Source organism: Parasteatoda tepidariorum, chromosome 3, assembly GCF_982258835.1.
Source record: "Parasteatoda tepidariorum strain Cologne lab strain chromosome 3, Ptep-v5.0, whole genome shotgun sequence".
NCBI classification, from domain to species: domain Eukaryota; kingdom Metazoa; phylum Arthropoda; class Arachnida; order Araneae; family Theridiidae; genus Parasteatoda; species Parasteatoda tepidariorum.
This window is the reverse complement of record NC_141757.1, coordinates 99,671,780-99,688,521: the sequence shown is the minus strand read 5'-3', so window position 1 is coordinate 99,688,521 and position 16,742 is coordinate 99,671,780. Positions and strand designations below refer to the sequence as shown.

At 28.5% G+C, this 16,742-nt stretch overlaps 1 long non-coding RNA gene across 1 annotated transcript in view; it reads left to right on the top strand.

The window, feature by feature from the left end:
• The first annotated feature begins 6,503 nt into the window (after positions 1-6,503).
• Positions 6,504-16,742, top strand: part of LOC147814106 (uncharacterized) — an 80,489-nt gene continuing 70,250 nt past the window's right edge. Inside the window, exon 1 of the long non-coding RNA XR_015432670.1 lies at positions 6,504-6,605. This is a non-coding gene — a long non-coding RNA (uncharacterized LOC147814106). The remainder of the gene's footprint in view (positions 6,606-16,742) is intronic.

The following is a 16,742-nucleotide window of genomic DNA, read 5'->3' as shown; positions in this document are numbered from 1 at the left end:
TTCCAATAACAAATTCCTAAAAATGTCCACTGTAAATTTTAAAATGTAATTCTAAAATTTACAGTGTTGATATAAATTAAAAAACTAAATTAATATTAACATTGTAAAATAATTGAAAACATTTTACATATATAGCAAAATGTTTCAATGGCTAAATTTTTGACGACTAAGCATTTTTGGATGTACATAGTTTGATAAATTAGTAGTTAATATTTAGTATTTAAACATTTTACTATTTTACAGGCATAGTGAAATGTTTCTGAGGCAAAATTTATGTCAACTGTATATTTTCGGATATAATTAGCTAACACAATGAGTAGTTAATTCTATGCAATAATTAAACTTTTCTTTTTCAATATTCAAACTTTTTACATACATAACGAAATGTTCCAATGGCAAAATATTTGTTGATCGAATAGTTTTTATGATGTAATAAGAGATCTTTACTTGGAATTTAACTCTTCAATAATTCGTAGATATTCATTCTTTACAAATATTTATTCCATATTATTGGAATACTTTTCTAAACAAATTTTTCAGATATTTTGTGCAATCACGTGACTTTATAGGCTGAAAATATCCTTTGCTATCATTACTTATTATCATAATCTCCAATATCATTCCTCCATTTATTTTTAATCTTTGAGTAGAAATTTGAGGCTAAACAATTACTTGAAAATATTAACACCAATTACTTTTTTAAATGGTCTAGTTTTATCTATTCTAGTGTAGTGTGTACTTAGGTGTCATTAGATTAAAAAAAAAGTGCATGATCATTAAATTAAATGGCAATAACTAATGCCATTTTTTTTCTAAAAATAGTTTCTAGAAGAAAATTTTTTTTCTTTGAATCGGACTCTAAATTCAAACTTTTAAGAAATACATCTGAAGAAATAACGCTTTTTTCTCAATTATTTTGGATTCAACATTTTTAAAAGAATGGGTGTGGACCAAATTATTTGAAAATGATATAGATTTTTTTCTTTTTTAAGATTTGAGTAAGTATTTGCTGGCCCCCAAAATATACTTGTTTAAAAATGCTGAAATTATAAGACTTTATACCACAGTTATAAATCATTAATTTATTAAATCAAAATATTTTATATCCTCCTAGGACCTAGCGTTTCATATATTAGACAACAATGGCATAATTTTAACCCCAGAAAATAATATTTTACGATTTTTTTCTGCTTGCAGTCTCTTGCAACGCGATTGTATAAAAAGTATATTTGGGTTTATCCATTTTGGTTAGAATTTTAAATTATAATGAAATATTTTAAGATTGGTAAGAAATCTGATTTTAACTACCTTTTCGACAATTATCTGACTTATTTTTTTAGTCAAATATATTTTGTTTCATGGCCATAATACAGAGTCGTTATATAATTTCCTAGCCTAAGAAAATAATTAAATAAAAAAAAATAAAAACACATGGAAAAGTCTTTGAAAAAAAAACCCAAGCTGGTTTTAATGTAATTGTATTTTATTATTAATAAATCAACTCAATATATTTAGTTTATAATAGAACAAAATACAATTCCATTCATTGAAATATTTATATTTCCACTACTCTATATTATATTGTGGTTTGAACTTTTTTAAAATACGTTTGAATTGTAATTTCAAATAATGTACTAAAGTTTTCTCTCAAAAATTTGAGATGCTAATTCATAATATTGAAACTGTTGTTATAACAAGATACAATAAATAATATTTTTTGAATCACAATTCCATGAAATGGGAAAATTATTTAAAAAAAAAAACATTTTATTACTATTTTTCCATTCTTGAGGGTCTTGTTATACATGAAATAATTGAAAATAATTGCGAAATAATTGAAACGATCAATTATTTCGCACTTTGGCCAACCATTTCGTGATGAGCTCATTCAAGAGTGCCCGGGCAATTTTTATCGGGCAGTGGCACTAAACTAGACCTAGTATATATTTCGGACATTTACCAAAGATCTAGTCATACTAGGTCTAGTTAAGTGCCACTGCCCGGTATGCATTTGCCCGGTATATCCTACACTGATGTTTTTTTAAGGTTAAGTGTCACTGCCCGGTATACATTTGCCCGGTATACCCTACACTGATGATTTTTTAAGGTTCAGTGCCACTGACCGGTATACATTTGCCCGGTATATCCGACACTGAGGTTTTTTTAAGGTTCAGTGCCACTGACCGGTGTACATTTGCCCGGTATATCCAACACTGATGTTTTTTTAAGGTTCAGTGCCACTGCCCGATATGCATTTGCCCGGTATTTATCTTCTAATCTATCGTCAGTAAGAATTAAAATATCGAATAAATGTAATCTATCGTCAGTAAGTATTAAAACATCGAATAAATGTAATTATATCCGGCCAATTCCCGAAATCAAGAAAAAATCGGACATTGGCCAGTCATCCTATGCCACTTCGCGATCCGGCTGGCCAATTCCCGAAATCAAGAAAAGATCGGACATTGGTCAGCCAATTTACAGCGTTTTTGGCCAATTCGCGAGGTGGCCGAATTCGGGCTTTGGCCGTAACATATACAGTTTCAAATTTTTTTTAAAAAGTATATCATTATTATATATTAACACAAATTTAATTAAATAAATGGCATTTAACAATGCAGCATAATTTCGGGTAAGACTATAAAAAAATTATGAAAAAAAAAAGTTTTTTTTTTTTCACAACTCTACTAAGATATAAAGAAATGCGTAGTAAAAACATCTCCTTCAATACACACAAAAAGAAAAGAAAAGAAAAAAAATTATCAAATTTTAAACAATAATTAAGAGAATTTGAGATAAATTACTTGAAAATTAAAAAAAATTATAACATTTCTGTATTTACTTTATACCAATCTACATATTTCTAAACAAAAATTGTATTTTCTGCCCTTATTTAAAACTCAACACTCAGAGGGACATCAATAACTTTAAAATTTGTATATTATTATAAGGTCATTATACATATTTATTGAACGAACTACAGTATGCAAATTGAACTCATAAAGTAACTCATGAGCAAACATTTTATGGGCTGTTTTATTTCGGTTGTCGAGAATCGAATACTCTTTATCCTTGGTAATTTCACTAAACAGATGCTCGGGGTGAACGGCACATGCATTTACGCATTTTCACTTATTTTCTTCACAACTATAATCTACCGATAGGCAACAGGTGTCGAAATTTCCAGAACAACGTTAAATTTTTATAGCCTTTGCGGATTCTGATGCGTAAAATAAATTTGAAGCATAGAATGAGTGCTCAAAGAAAGACAAAAAAAAAAAAAAAATAATAATAATAATAATAATTATAATAAAATAAAATAACTGCAAACTGTTGAAAAAATTACTAACATAAAGATTTCATTAGCATTAATTAACATGTTATTCACGTATGTAAATTTCAGATATTAACTTAAAGCCTGCACTACTTTTAATTTTGAACCCAACTCGGAAGACAAGAGAACATCTGAGCCAATATGCATATTTGAAAGATCGAAGAGGAGGAAAGAATATTAATAAAATGCAATTTTAGATCAATAAAATTTAGGTTAAAAAAATGTTTATTATTTTTGTTTTTATTTAAAAAATAATCTTAAATGGAAATAAATGAGATGTTTTCAATTATAAATAAAATTTTAAGACAATATTCTGTTGTTGTTGTTTCTAATGTCACTTGCCACACGGAAAAGCCTGCTTGGTGAAACCGACCAAATTTAAGGCAGTGTGTGCGTTTCTTGTTTTTCAGTGGCGCCATCTATGGCCAAGAATTCGATTTATGCCACACCATACGTCGCACCCGTTTATAGGGCGGACCCATTCATACATCCATTCATTCAACCACAGATCGTAATTTTTACCTGAATGAGAGAACGATCGATCTCCAATTCAGTACCTCCAGAGGTATTGATTTGTTATGGGAACATGGAGGACTTTTGCGACTCGACAGATTTAATGTGCACCAGTCAATTTACTACACAGGGAGTCTTCGGCCGGCGAGGTTCAAACCCACGAACTCTCGAACATGGGCCCAAGACAGTATTCTTAAAATGTTATATGTAAAGTTGAAAAAAAAATGAATGAATAAAAATGAATTAAATCAGGATTTGGGGCAAGATTTAAATTGATAGCACACATTGTTTTTAACAGTTCTTTACTTACAAAAGGTAAATAGAGTTTTGGCGGTATATCCTGAATATATATATTTTAAATATCATGACAGCGGTATTTTGAACGATATTCTCACGATATATCATAAATACTACGTTTCCAATAAATATCAAATGTACGATCATTATAAATGGCGCGATCATTATAGAAATGCTAAATATTCAATTCGATTACATCGATTATTAATGAGTTTCATTTGGTTAATGAAAATATTAACCGGTATAAAAATGATATTATTTAACCCAGAAAAATATCGCCTTATATCGTCAAAAATTTAGATTTTTCACACCGATGTATCGTGATATTAAAATTTCAAAATCACCTAATCATCAGGCAACGTTTATAAGTGTTTGGTTTCCATAAAAAAAGTATTAGTCTTATTTAATTACAGATAAATAATTGCTTCATTTTTAACGTCATTAATTTGTAGTGTCATTTGTCGTTTAGATTTTCTGGAGCCTTCATTTTAAAATCTTTGTGGCTGGAAGGCAACAGAAAATTGTAAGATAATAGCAGCAATTGAACAATTTTTTAAGGAAGGGGGGCAAATAAACTTTTATTTCATTTTATTCTAGTACTAAATAATCAATCTTTATAATGCACTCTGAACGCTTGCAAGGGGTGTCAAGAAGGTGCAGTTGCACCCTAATGAAAATCCAATAAATAAACTAAATATAAATTCAAATAAATAAATAAAATTAAACAAATGAAAACTAAAAATTATATTTTGTAATAAATAAAAATTTAATTTTGCAATAAATAAAAACTAAAAATTAAGTTTTGTTATTAAAATAATAATAAAATTAAAATTTGCTTTTAAATCTTATTAATTTCTTTTAAATAATTATAAATAATTCTTGTTAAGTGAATATTGAATCTACTTTGAATTACATACTGAGTGCAAAAATTTCATTTTAAATTTATTCTAATCATCTGATAAATTTTTCTTTCTGCTAAAGACTGAAATTTTTTTTTATTTTTAAATTGTAGATTCACTGTTTTCTCTTTTTAATTTCATCTCATTTTTAAACTAAAGGATATTAATATAGCAGGATTTTTATTGTCAGATTTTTATCTTAAAGGTCGTTAAGAATGCAATATTTTTTTTATAAAATATTATTGGTTTAGTAGTTTTAAAGCATTCAGTTGTTTGGGAAAATGAACATTTAAAAAAAATTGTGCACGCTTAATAAGGTATTTTTAAGGAATACTTATAAAAATATTCGTGCATGATTTTTGAAATATTTTTCCTGGTTGCATACATCCTTAACTCTCTATGCACCTTCTTACTACACATAAGTATTTAATTCGCGAATTACATTTATATTGTTTATGGTGCATAACTAAAATATGTATATGCTTATGTATTGCCGATAAAGTGGGAGGGGGTACCTGCGATGCTAGTCGTACCTTAACACACGGAATTCCTTTTATTGGAAAACAATCCCTTGTCAACTGCAAAAATAAATGAATTAGAAAATTTTTTAATTTAAAAAAAAAAAAAAAAAATCACGCGTAAATTAATAACTAAACATAGAAGGTTCACATTTCCTTTTCTTTTATTTATTTATTATTATTTTTTTAGAATGTCTAAAATCACCAAAGCCGCATTCGGTTCCATATAAATGCCTCTTTTTCTTTTCTTTTTGGGTGTTTCTTAAAACTTAGAATTACTGGTTCAGAGTTTTTTTTATGCATTTTGATGAATGAGGTAATATAATGATACAAATGTAACTCATAAAATTTTTTATATTGCTCTGTTGTTATTCAAACTCTAAAAAACACCTTAATCTGTCTAATTTAAATCTGTTTTTTATTAAGGATATGAATCAGTAAATAGAAAACCTCTTCTTAAGAAAAATTTTGATGGAAAAAAAAATCAAATATTTTTATATTACGTTTTAACTAATTTTTCTTGAAGTTTAAATTCAAATAATAAAATTAAATAAGAAATAAAAACGTAAGTTAATACTAAATATTAATTATTTTAGTAATACTTAATTATGCTTACTTACCTTTAATAAGATTTCCAAAATAATCAAATCAATGTTCAAGATTTCATCGATACATGTTTATGCATGAACAAAGTTGCAGATAGTCAGTCAGTGAATATAGGACTGATTAAATGACATTTGATATTAACCCTAAGTTGCCGCTTTATATATGGGACGATATTGCATACAGGTTGAAAAACAAAACTGACGGTTACAGATGGTAGAAACGCGAAATGAAACTCTGGAAGCGTTCCCGAATTCACGAACTGAAACTTAAATGGCTTCACATGATACGTCTTACACAATGCATATAAGACGGATAGCAGCTGCAATGGTTTATTATTTGCTAAAATATCTGAATGTAAACCTTAGTAATTACAAAATTTTATTAATATTGTAGAGGAGATAATTTTATTCATTACTTTGAAACCAGCCTTACGAGAATGTAAGTACATTTTGAGAATATTTTCCTATCTGTTATTTATATGAATTTCAACTTTCAAAGCGTATTTCAGCTGCATACCCTCTATGTATTCTTCCAATTCATAGAAAATTGAATTGAAAATATTCGAATTTAACTTTATTTTACTGACTGTAAAAGAATTAATGAATCCTTTATTTATTTTTATTAAAACATTAAATCTATTTTCCTATGTTAACAGATGTATGTTACATTAATTTTCAACAGTAGCACAATTTTATAATGTAAATTTTTTTTTTCTGTTTCAGTAGGAGTAGATAAACTTATTTTTTTCAGTTCAGTAGAAGTAGAAACGTATTAATATGAAGCAGCCAAAAGAACAAACAACGACAACAATATCAGGTTGACAAAATCATGGCAATGTTTAGTAGAACGCAGACGATTTAGAAAATGTAAACGACATAAAAAACCGCAACGAATGAAAACGATTTAGAATGTTTTTTTCTTTAATTAAGTTGTAATGATAATAGGAATCTGCGAACATCAATATTAATGTATGGTATCAGAGTAATCCTGTAAAATATTCTTATATAAGTAATAAATGAAAAGAATTTTTCATTTGGACGGTTTTTCTCCCGATTGACTTTTATATAAGAATCAGTATTTATAGATACAACAGTTCAGGTATGATGTTATTCTTTTTCGAAAGCAGTAGTAATGAGTCGATTAAGTGGGAAAATTTTTCCGAAATTCGCTGTCACCATTTCTTGCTATAAAGAATTATCGTTAGTTTACTTACATTTAATCACTATTATAATTATTTTAAGGAAATAATACTTATGAAAACTGTTTTGAGAAATACAGTTTGTGATTTTTTGTTACAAACAGTATCATCAATACTAGTAATTATCTAATCAATTAATTTCGAAAATTAGTTAAATTTTATAAGCTAATTTTAATGTATTTTTAAGAGAAAAAAAGGATAGGATTGATTTACTTGGATTCTTTGGTTATATAACTTTCATAAACGAACACTTAAAATATTGAATTCTTGGGGAAGCAAAAAAAATTTTAATTTTAGGATTGGGGCATAAAGTAAAATTAAAGTTATACAGTTAGTTATAGTATACTTTTAAATATTATGTTTTGAAAATTAAACAATATTAATAACAAATGGATAAACTATTAAATTTTACACCAGTCACATCCTTGTTAACGACATTAGCTCCTTACGACCTCCCGTAGCTCGAGGAAACGAATTTTACCCTGCTATGACCCTCCCGGTCGCAGTTGTTTTTCTTGTTCTGTTTTTTCATCTTTAATTTCATTATACCCTTGGCTTTGCTGTTTTTCTTGTTTTCTTTCTCACCTTTATTTTTAATTTTTCGTTGGACCTTAGATTTTATAAAATCTCATTTGTTTCTTCCCATTCACGTCAGGTCTTGAGCATGGGCGCCTATTTTTGAGCGCTTGAAGAATGTCAACTTTTATTTCCATCTGTATATTTTTAAAGTCAGTTTAAAGTTACGTTCAAGTTTTGTTTTTCCTTATCAAGTAACGTATTCTGACTCTTAACATAATTATTTTTTTTGCGGTAAAATGTGCTTGTATCCCACTTAAGTAGAATAACATATACTTGTTAGTCTTCTGTATGCTTAAAAAAAATTCGTATGTTAACTGTTCTAAAAGCTGTCCTGATTTGTTTGTAAATGGCTGTCCTGATTTTTTTCTTCAGCCCTTTGAGAAGCCTGGAGTAGATGCACATGAGTATTCCAATATTTTACAGCTCAAAAATTTAAAAAAAAAATAAATCAAAATTACGAAAAGGAGTAGAAAAATTAAAACTGCTAACACCGGCTTTTGCTTTTAAATAAAACTACAACCAAAGGACAATTCGGTTTTCATCAATAAGAAAGAACTAGGATCGAATCGACAGCGATGTTCCATTTCTAGGTATTAACATTTTCCCCATAACCTTAATTCTACTAATTGCATCTAATAAAAACTTTTATGTAGCTGAATTACTACGGAATTTTTTCTGTTCATTTAAATTTTGCATTGGATTTCACTTTAATTAGATTTTTATATTCTATCTCCACAAAAAGTTTTTCTGAAAATTCTAAATGTAAAAAAAGTGCTTATTCATTTTCATTATAGGTTAAGAAAAAAGAATTTCCTGAAAAAATACGGTTTCAAAAATCCTAAATTATTGCTCACAACCAAGAAAGAAAAAATAAAACACACTAATTATAAAAATTTTCTACAAAGTTTCTATACAACACCAAATTTTACGTCTTATCATTTGTACTAAAAATAAATTATGATGTAAATTCGCAAAAATTTTTCTTTTTCCTGATTTTTTGCTCTTTTTTTTGTGCCAACCTTACATTTTTCGTTTAAAATTATAAATTATTTTGACCGAGTCTCGGTTCTATTAAATGACTTTTTACTGCAATTACTTAAATAAAAATAATAAGATAGTTACAGTAAACTGCTGGTATATCAATAGGACACGCTAAATTTTATATCAGCCAGAAAAAAACAAGTGCAATGAAAATAGACCTGAGTATTTAAATTTTTAGTTAATGGCCAGTGGCCAATAGACTCTAATGACTTAGTAGTCACTTTTTTCATGAAACCCAATAAGTTGGGGACCAATACCGATAGATCCTATTAATTTAATAGCTAATTTTTGCTTTTATTTTATTTTTTTGTTGTTGCTTGGATAGATTATATTTTTTTAAAAATGTCTACGGTTACAAGAAGTTAATTCACAATAAAAATAACCTAAATGTATGACAAAATTAGGTTAAAATTCATAGTGCTAAAAAATTTAACGCAAATTGTTTTTTTTGTTTTTTTGAAAAAAAAAAAAAAAAAAAAAACCTTGGTAAAAAGTGACAAAAGTGACATGTTATTTAATTTAAGTACCCGCTTTTTTGTTGACTCGCCACGTGACGAGTGGCCATTTTCAGGTCTACATGAAAATAACTCAATAAAACTTTAAAGTGTTGAAAGCTTAAACTACCGTAAACCGGGGCGAGTCTACTCATCCAGGGGCGAGTCTACCCATTTTAGTTTCATTTAATTTTCACTATTTTAAATTGCAAATAAAAATTTTTTTACCGACGGAGGACTTGGTTCAGAATCTAAGGAAGATGGCGCTGTAGTAGTTTGATCCGTTTTTATTTATTAGGTGTCTATTTAACCGACCTGTTCAAACGTTTTTTGAGAGATTTGTATTGAAAATCAGAAAACTTTTAGTTGGTGCTCCGTAAGTATATTCCTTATTATTATTATTACTATTTTCACTTTGGTTAAATGATAAACTTATCTAAGACTAAGATTACATTAATTTTATATGAAAAAAAAAACAAAAAGAATGTAAGTTTTGCTGTTGTAAACAAAAAGCCAAAATTCGCGGGGCGAGTCTACCCATTCGTATTTAGTTTTAATAAAACATAATAATATAATTTAGAACTTTGTTTATATTAAAATTAAGTCATTTTAAATGAATTTGAGTATATTATTTTAATTCTGCATTGATAAATGTATCATTAATAAGAAAATTTATAGGTTAAATATAAATGTAAATATAAAATATGTTTATTTTACCTATTTTTTCAATTTTTATATTACAAAATTAACTTTTTTTATTTAATGCAAGTTAAATAAATTATTATTTATAAATTATTATTACCTCCCAAAAGAATGGGAAAAGGATTTTTCATGATTCCCAATGTTTGAATTTCGATTTTGTTAATAATCTTTAATTATTATTATTTATTAATTATTTAATTGTAAATTTATATTAATTTTAATTTATTTTTATCAACAATAATCAGAAAAAAAAGCTATTTTATAATGTTAATGATTATAAAAACAAAACTGTGATCAAAATGTGATAATCAATCAAATACTCAATTTGTGTTATTTTCTGAATAAAAAAATGGAATATATAATAAAGTTATGAATTTTACTTCATAAATATCCTATATAGTAACTAATTTAATAGTAAAATTTGATTATTTACAATGTTAACATTCATTTTAGTAGAATGGGTAGACTCGCCCCATACGAGAGATTTGTCAGCAGTTCTATAAAAATATACAGTAACAGCGTAACTGTTAATTTAACAACTGTGGATTTCACAGCTTTAAAGAGGGATAAATAGCGATTCCGAAACACCTATTAAAAGCCTTTTTTCTTTAATATTTACCAAAGTTTGACCCCTTGAAAGTTGACAAACTGAAAAAATGGGTAGACTCGCCCCGGTTTACGGTACATTTATACATGAAAATACTTGATTAATAAAAAAAAATACATAATAAAATTTATAAATAAAACAACTCACAAATAAAGAAAAATTAAGTTCAAATATCCTATTTATTTAAACCTATCTCAAATGCAATTGCGTGTCTAAGTTGTATCTGATGCTTCTTATTCACTCCATTTTTTTCCCCCGAATAGAAACAGAAACTTTTAAAGGAGCTGTTATATTAAAAGAAATTTTAAGAAGGTCATAGTCAAAAATATTCATGAAACACGATATAAATTCACTCGTTTTTCAAACCAGAAGTAGATTTTTATTATCATGTAACTTGATCACGGGAAATCCTACGGTGCTTAAATTAGCTAGGATTTCCTGCTTTTTATTTCTGTTTTTTAAGTCGTATATTTTCAGTTATGCAATATGCATATTCAACTTATTTTCATTAAAAAAATTACGTAACAGGTGACGGCTGAGATCCTTTAATTGAAAAGATAATGTAAGCAACGAGATTAATAAGAAGAGGAAAAATTAAAAAGGAATATATTATAAAAGGTACAATTACACTGTTGAACATTTTTTGTTGAACTTAAACAAATATTTGATCTTGCCTAATTCGTATAAGGGGATTTCAAAATTGAAATTAGTTTTGCTCTTAAATCTATATTTTTTTAATGACATTTTTGTCGAAATTAAGAAGTTTAAAAGTGTCATATAAAACAGGGGAGCACCATGATTAAAATCATCATGATTCATAATTCATGATGATCATATTCACCAAGATTAAAATTGCATAGGAAGGAGTCTATGATCTAACATCTTCATCAGCTAAACATCTTCATCAGCTAGGGGTGCTTCCCTATTATAAACTGTTTTTTCGTGTGCCTCTGAGCAGGATATGATAGGGAATTGCTTCTACGATGATATTTCCCGGCATACGTTCCTACGCAATTTTAATCCTGATGATGTGCCCTAACTTTTCTAGAAGTTTGTTGCAACATTTATGCGATCCCCTGTTGCATATAACATTTTAAAACTCGTACATTTTAACAAAAATAAACTAAAAATGTCATTTAAAAAAATCTGCGGCTTGCTCTGACTCACATTAAGAAATTGTCATAATAGGGAAGCGCCCCTAAAGGAGGATGACGACATTTCCGGCATGGGTTCCTATAGGCAATTTTGATCCAGATGATGTTCCCTAACTTCCCTAGAAGTTTGTTGCAACGTTTTACGTGACCCCGTGTTGTGTATGACGTTTTTATACTTATACATTTCGACGAAAAATAAATTAAAACATTTAAAAAATAAAGACAAGAGAAAAAACCGACTGCAAATTTGAAATCAGTGACAAGATGTTTTAAAAAATCTCATGCAACTTAAATTTTTTTTCTTCCCTAGTTAGGGATCTGCTGTTTAGAAGAAATTTGGGTCCGTTAACGGACCCTTCTCAAAATATCTTTTCATAAGAACGGACCCTTCACAAAATGATTTTTCTTTGAATCGGACCCTTCACAAATTTGTTTATCTTCATTATTGTTTTGTTAATTGAATAAACCCTTCCCAGGGCAGAAAACAGAAAGATGGATGTTTAAGAATTAAGTTTTGTCTTCGGCAGACGTTTCTTCCATTATTCGTCCGTAATGAATATTCTGCGTTCTGCACAGTATAGGCTAAATGCCAAATATTTGTATGTTGCATCTCTAATTAAGCAGCAATTGCTGTTTATTTTTGAAAATTTAATTTTTTTTAGCATAATTTTACAGTGCTGAGCATAATCTTGTATCGATTTACAATTTAAAAACTCCTTGAAAAAGTTTTTTTGCAATAACCGGACCCTATTTGCACAAGGTTCATAAAAGCAGGACCCTGGTTGAAAGAATGTGAGTAATTATTTCACAAAAACAGGACCTTTTACGAAATATCTGGACAAACCCCTGCTAGTGCTATTAATGATTTATATAAAAATAGTAAATAAGGAATAATTATATCTCTTTTTCTGCAATATGTTTAATATTAGGTGACTTCGCTTTCGTGACTTTCTTGTCGATGTTTTTGTTTCTTGATGATATAAACAGATTGTTATACAATTAAGTTAAAAAGTATTCAATTAAAAGCCACGGCATTGACGCAGTTCCTGATCCCCAGACTAAATTACCGATTCTATATTAGGATAAAATTTAAACTTAATCAATTTGCTCAGTTACCATAGCAACTTCACGAACTTTTTTTCTTATACAATTTATTTTTAATTTGTGGATGTTTTAACTGCATATGTTGACGAGACACAGTTTCACACGAAAATAGTTATCGAAGCAAATTTAACTGTAATATGATGAGTAATAAATATGTTTTTCTTAAAATGAAACTTAAAAAGGTAATACATATACATACTGTATTGTAATGTGCTTGAAAAGTTTCTTACTGAGTTGAATTTTCCTCTGTAATAAAGGTGTCTAATAATTGAGAAAGAAAATTAATAGAATTGAAAAGCAACGAAATATGCAGACTATTATCATTAAAGCGAAATCCCGTGTTTTCTGTAGTATCCGAAGTGATCCTTTTTTTTTTCCTAAAAATATTTTTAGTTTCTAGAACTACTGATCCTTTGTGGAACTGCTTTTTATACTCCACTTAGAAATTACGCTTAGAGACATCTGAGTCTGTGGACTTGACTAAGTAATTTAATTGTGCGTAAACCGAGCCCAGCAAAAATTCTTTCAACCCCAACCTAATATAATGTAAGGAGACACAGGGTTTTAAAAAAAGAAAATTTTAGAATATATTTTTTTTTTATTTAAACTGATGTAAAATTTACTTATTATTTATTACATAACATGCATATAATTATTATTTATTGCATATATTCAAACAGTTATTACATATACTTCGTAAAATTATTTGACTTTTTTTTTAAACCTATGAAAATTTATAACTGCTCCTATATTTTGATAAATTCTGCAAAATTTTTTTTTAAAAAAATGTGACTATGAATAAAGGCCTAAATTTTTATTTTGAATTTTATGAGAAAATTTTTATCTATAAAATCATAATTAGAATATAAATCCGCACTAGGATCGTTTTTTTTTCTTTCTACTTTTAACACTTACTAGCTGATTGCTGGTGGCTCTATGAACCATTAAAGAGTTGTAATCTACAAATATGAAATCAAAGTTAAATTCTTTCATTGTTATCTTACTTCCTTCAGTTTTTATATTTAAGAATAAATTTTTATAAACCCTATGTTGTCGTCAGAAAAAAAATATTTTCTGTATAAATAGTTGGATGATAACATGCATCTAGGCTACCATAGGATCTTTTTTAATGATACTAACTATAGGGAAGAATTTCATCACGTGATACAGCGTGATCTGGCTAGGAATATGTTGACAGAGTTAGAGAAAATGTTAACAATAATAATAATAAATCACTTCCTTCACAAAATAATTCATCTTTTAACCGGACCCTTCACAAATTTGTTTATCTTCATTATTGTTTTGTTAATCAAATAAACCCTTCCCAGGAAAGGGGGGGGGGGAAAGACAGATGCAAACGAACTAAGTTTTGTCTTCAGCAGACGCTTGCTTCTTCCATTACTCGTCCGAAATGAATATTCTGCGTTCGGCAGTATAGGCTAAATACCAAATATTTGTAAGTTGCATCTCTAATTTTTTTTTAATGGCGGGCCCTTGGGATGCATTGTCCCATTGGCCTTTAGTGCCAGAACTGCTACTCTCTTCTCGTTACCCAGTGGGCACCTGTGGCGAAGCCACGGCTGTGGAGCAGCGTCGCCCACGTCACACAGCCACAAACCCGTTTATAGGGCGGGTCACATTCACGCAATCACACAAAGGAGAAAGGACATAGAACACAGAGAGAAAGAAACATCCATGCCCTGAGCGGGATTCGAACCCGCAACCATCGGCTCCGCAGTCAGGCACGCTAACCAATCGGCCACCTGGTCGGCGCATTTCTAATTTAGTAGCGGCAATTGCTGTTTATTTTTTAAAATTATAATTTTATAGTGTTGAGCATAATCTTGAATGTCTTTACAATTTAAAAACTCATTGAAAAAGTTTTCTTGCAATAACAGGACCCTATTTGCACAAATTTACAAAAGCCCTGGTTGAAAGAATGTGATTAACGTTTGTTTTATATTCACAAATTGCGAGTATTTCTTTCACAAAACGAACCTTTCACAAATTGTCTGGACAGACCCCTGGCAATATTTTAGCATTAGTTAAATTAATGAAAAAAATTTAGTAGCGTGGGGCAAAATTAAAGAAGTAAACATAATTTTTTTTAAACTAACTTTTATGCAAAATAATGAAAAATGCCCCAATAAATCTTATAATATTTGGAGAAAAAAAAAACGTTCAATTATATTATTTTAACTTCTTTATTAATAAAAATCTGAATTTACTTTTAATTCTCCACTTTTTGCAAAAAGATGTGTATATTTTTTGAGAATATGATGAATTTTGATCTTTTTTCATAATACAGTCGAACTCGTTTATAACGAGCTCGGATTTAACGAGGGAAACGAGAATATTTGGTTGGATCAATGTTAAGTCTATGGAACAGAAGTCGCTTTTAACGAGCAAGACCCGGTTTTAGCGAGCAATATTTTTCTGTCTGGCAATCTTATTTCTCATCTTTCTAGTCTTTCTGTCTTATCTTTTTTTCAAAATGATATGAAATGCGCGAGTTAAAAGTAAGCTGACAAACTATTTTAAATATGTAGATTAATGAAAAAAATAAATGTTTTGATAAGAATCTTTTCCTTTATTTTTCTTTCCGTTTATATTTCCTTTCCTTTAAGACTGTAGCGCAACTAGAAATTTTTTGCTGGTTTGGGGGGGGGGGTTAGTTGTCACTAAATTAAGATAAATATTTAATTAAATTAATTAATGTAATTAAAGTAAGTAAGTATTAATTAAATTTTAAGTCAACTCAATCATTTGACCTCCCAAGCCCCCCCCCCCTCTTCTGGTTGCACGTCTGCCTTAAGGACCCGTTTATTACGAGCACTCGGATTTAACGAGTACATGTTACGGTCCCTTTGTGCTCGTTATAAACGAGTTCGACTGTATAAATAATAAAATTAGTAGTTTCTTCTCTACAGTGATGAAAAGAAATAATTTTAAGACATTCCGTCACAAAAATATTACAATTGCTTTATTGAGATCTGAAGCATTTTGATTCTTAAACTAAAAATATTACCTAACACGCGCCAAACGTTGACCCTGTTTTCGGACATAATCTTAAGTCTCATTGTTAATGGAATCTGAGTTTAATTTTAACGCACCTCCATTATTATTTTCAGTTTTAATCGAGTATGGATCTCTCTTCGCGTAATACAAAACTAATGGATAAAAATTGCGTATTTGCTTAAAACATTTATTCAGAGAATTTTGTAATACTGTTTGCATAATAGGTTTTTGTAATTCGACTTTGTATCATTTCTTATCGTCTCACATCTACACTTCCATTTTTAACAGAAAAGCGATTGCAATATACCTTATATACGTTTACATTTTTCTTCTATTATGTTAGTTTCAAAAATTTGTTGGCTTTGGTTGTATTTTTTTTTCAAGAACACTTTGGAGTAACATTACGAAATCAATTGAAAAATATAATACATTAATAAATAATAAATAATAATAATAATAATACATACGTAATAAATAATACATTACTCGAATCCTCAGCGAGAAATTTAGCAAATTCTAAAGCAAGGATTCCAATATTTTACTTTTAAACAGTTATCCAAAACCAACGAGCAGATCGTCCTGACGGTGTAAGAATTTATTTTAAAATAAATCATTATTTCTGATCGTTTATTTCTTCTTTTTTTTTCAGTTTGCAAAAAAACTGTCAAAGTAGAAAAC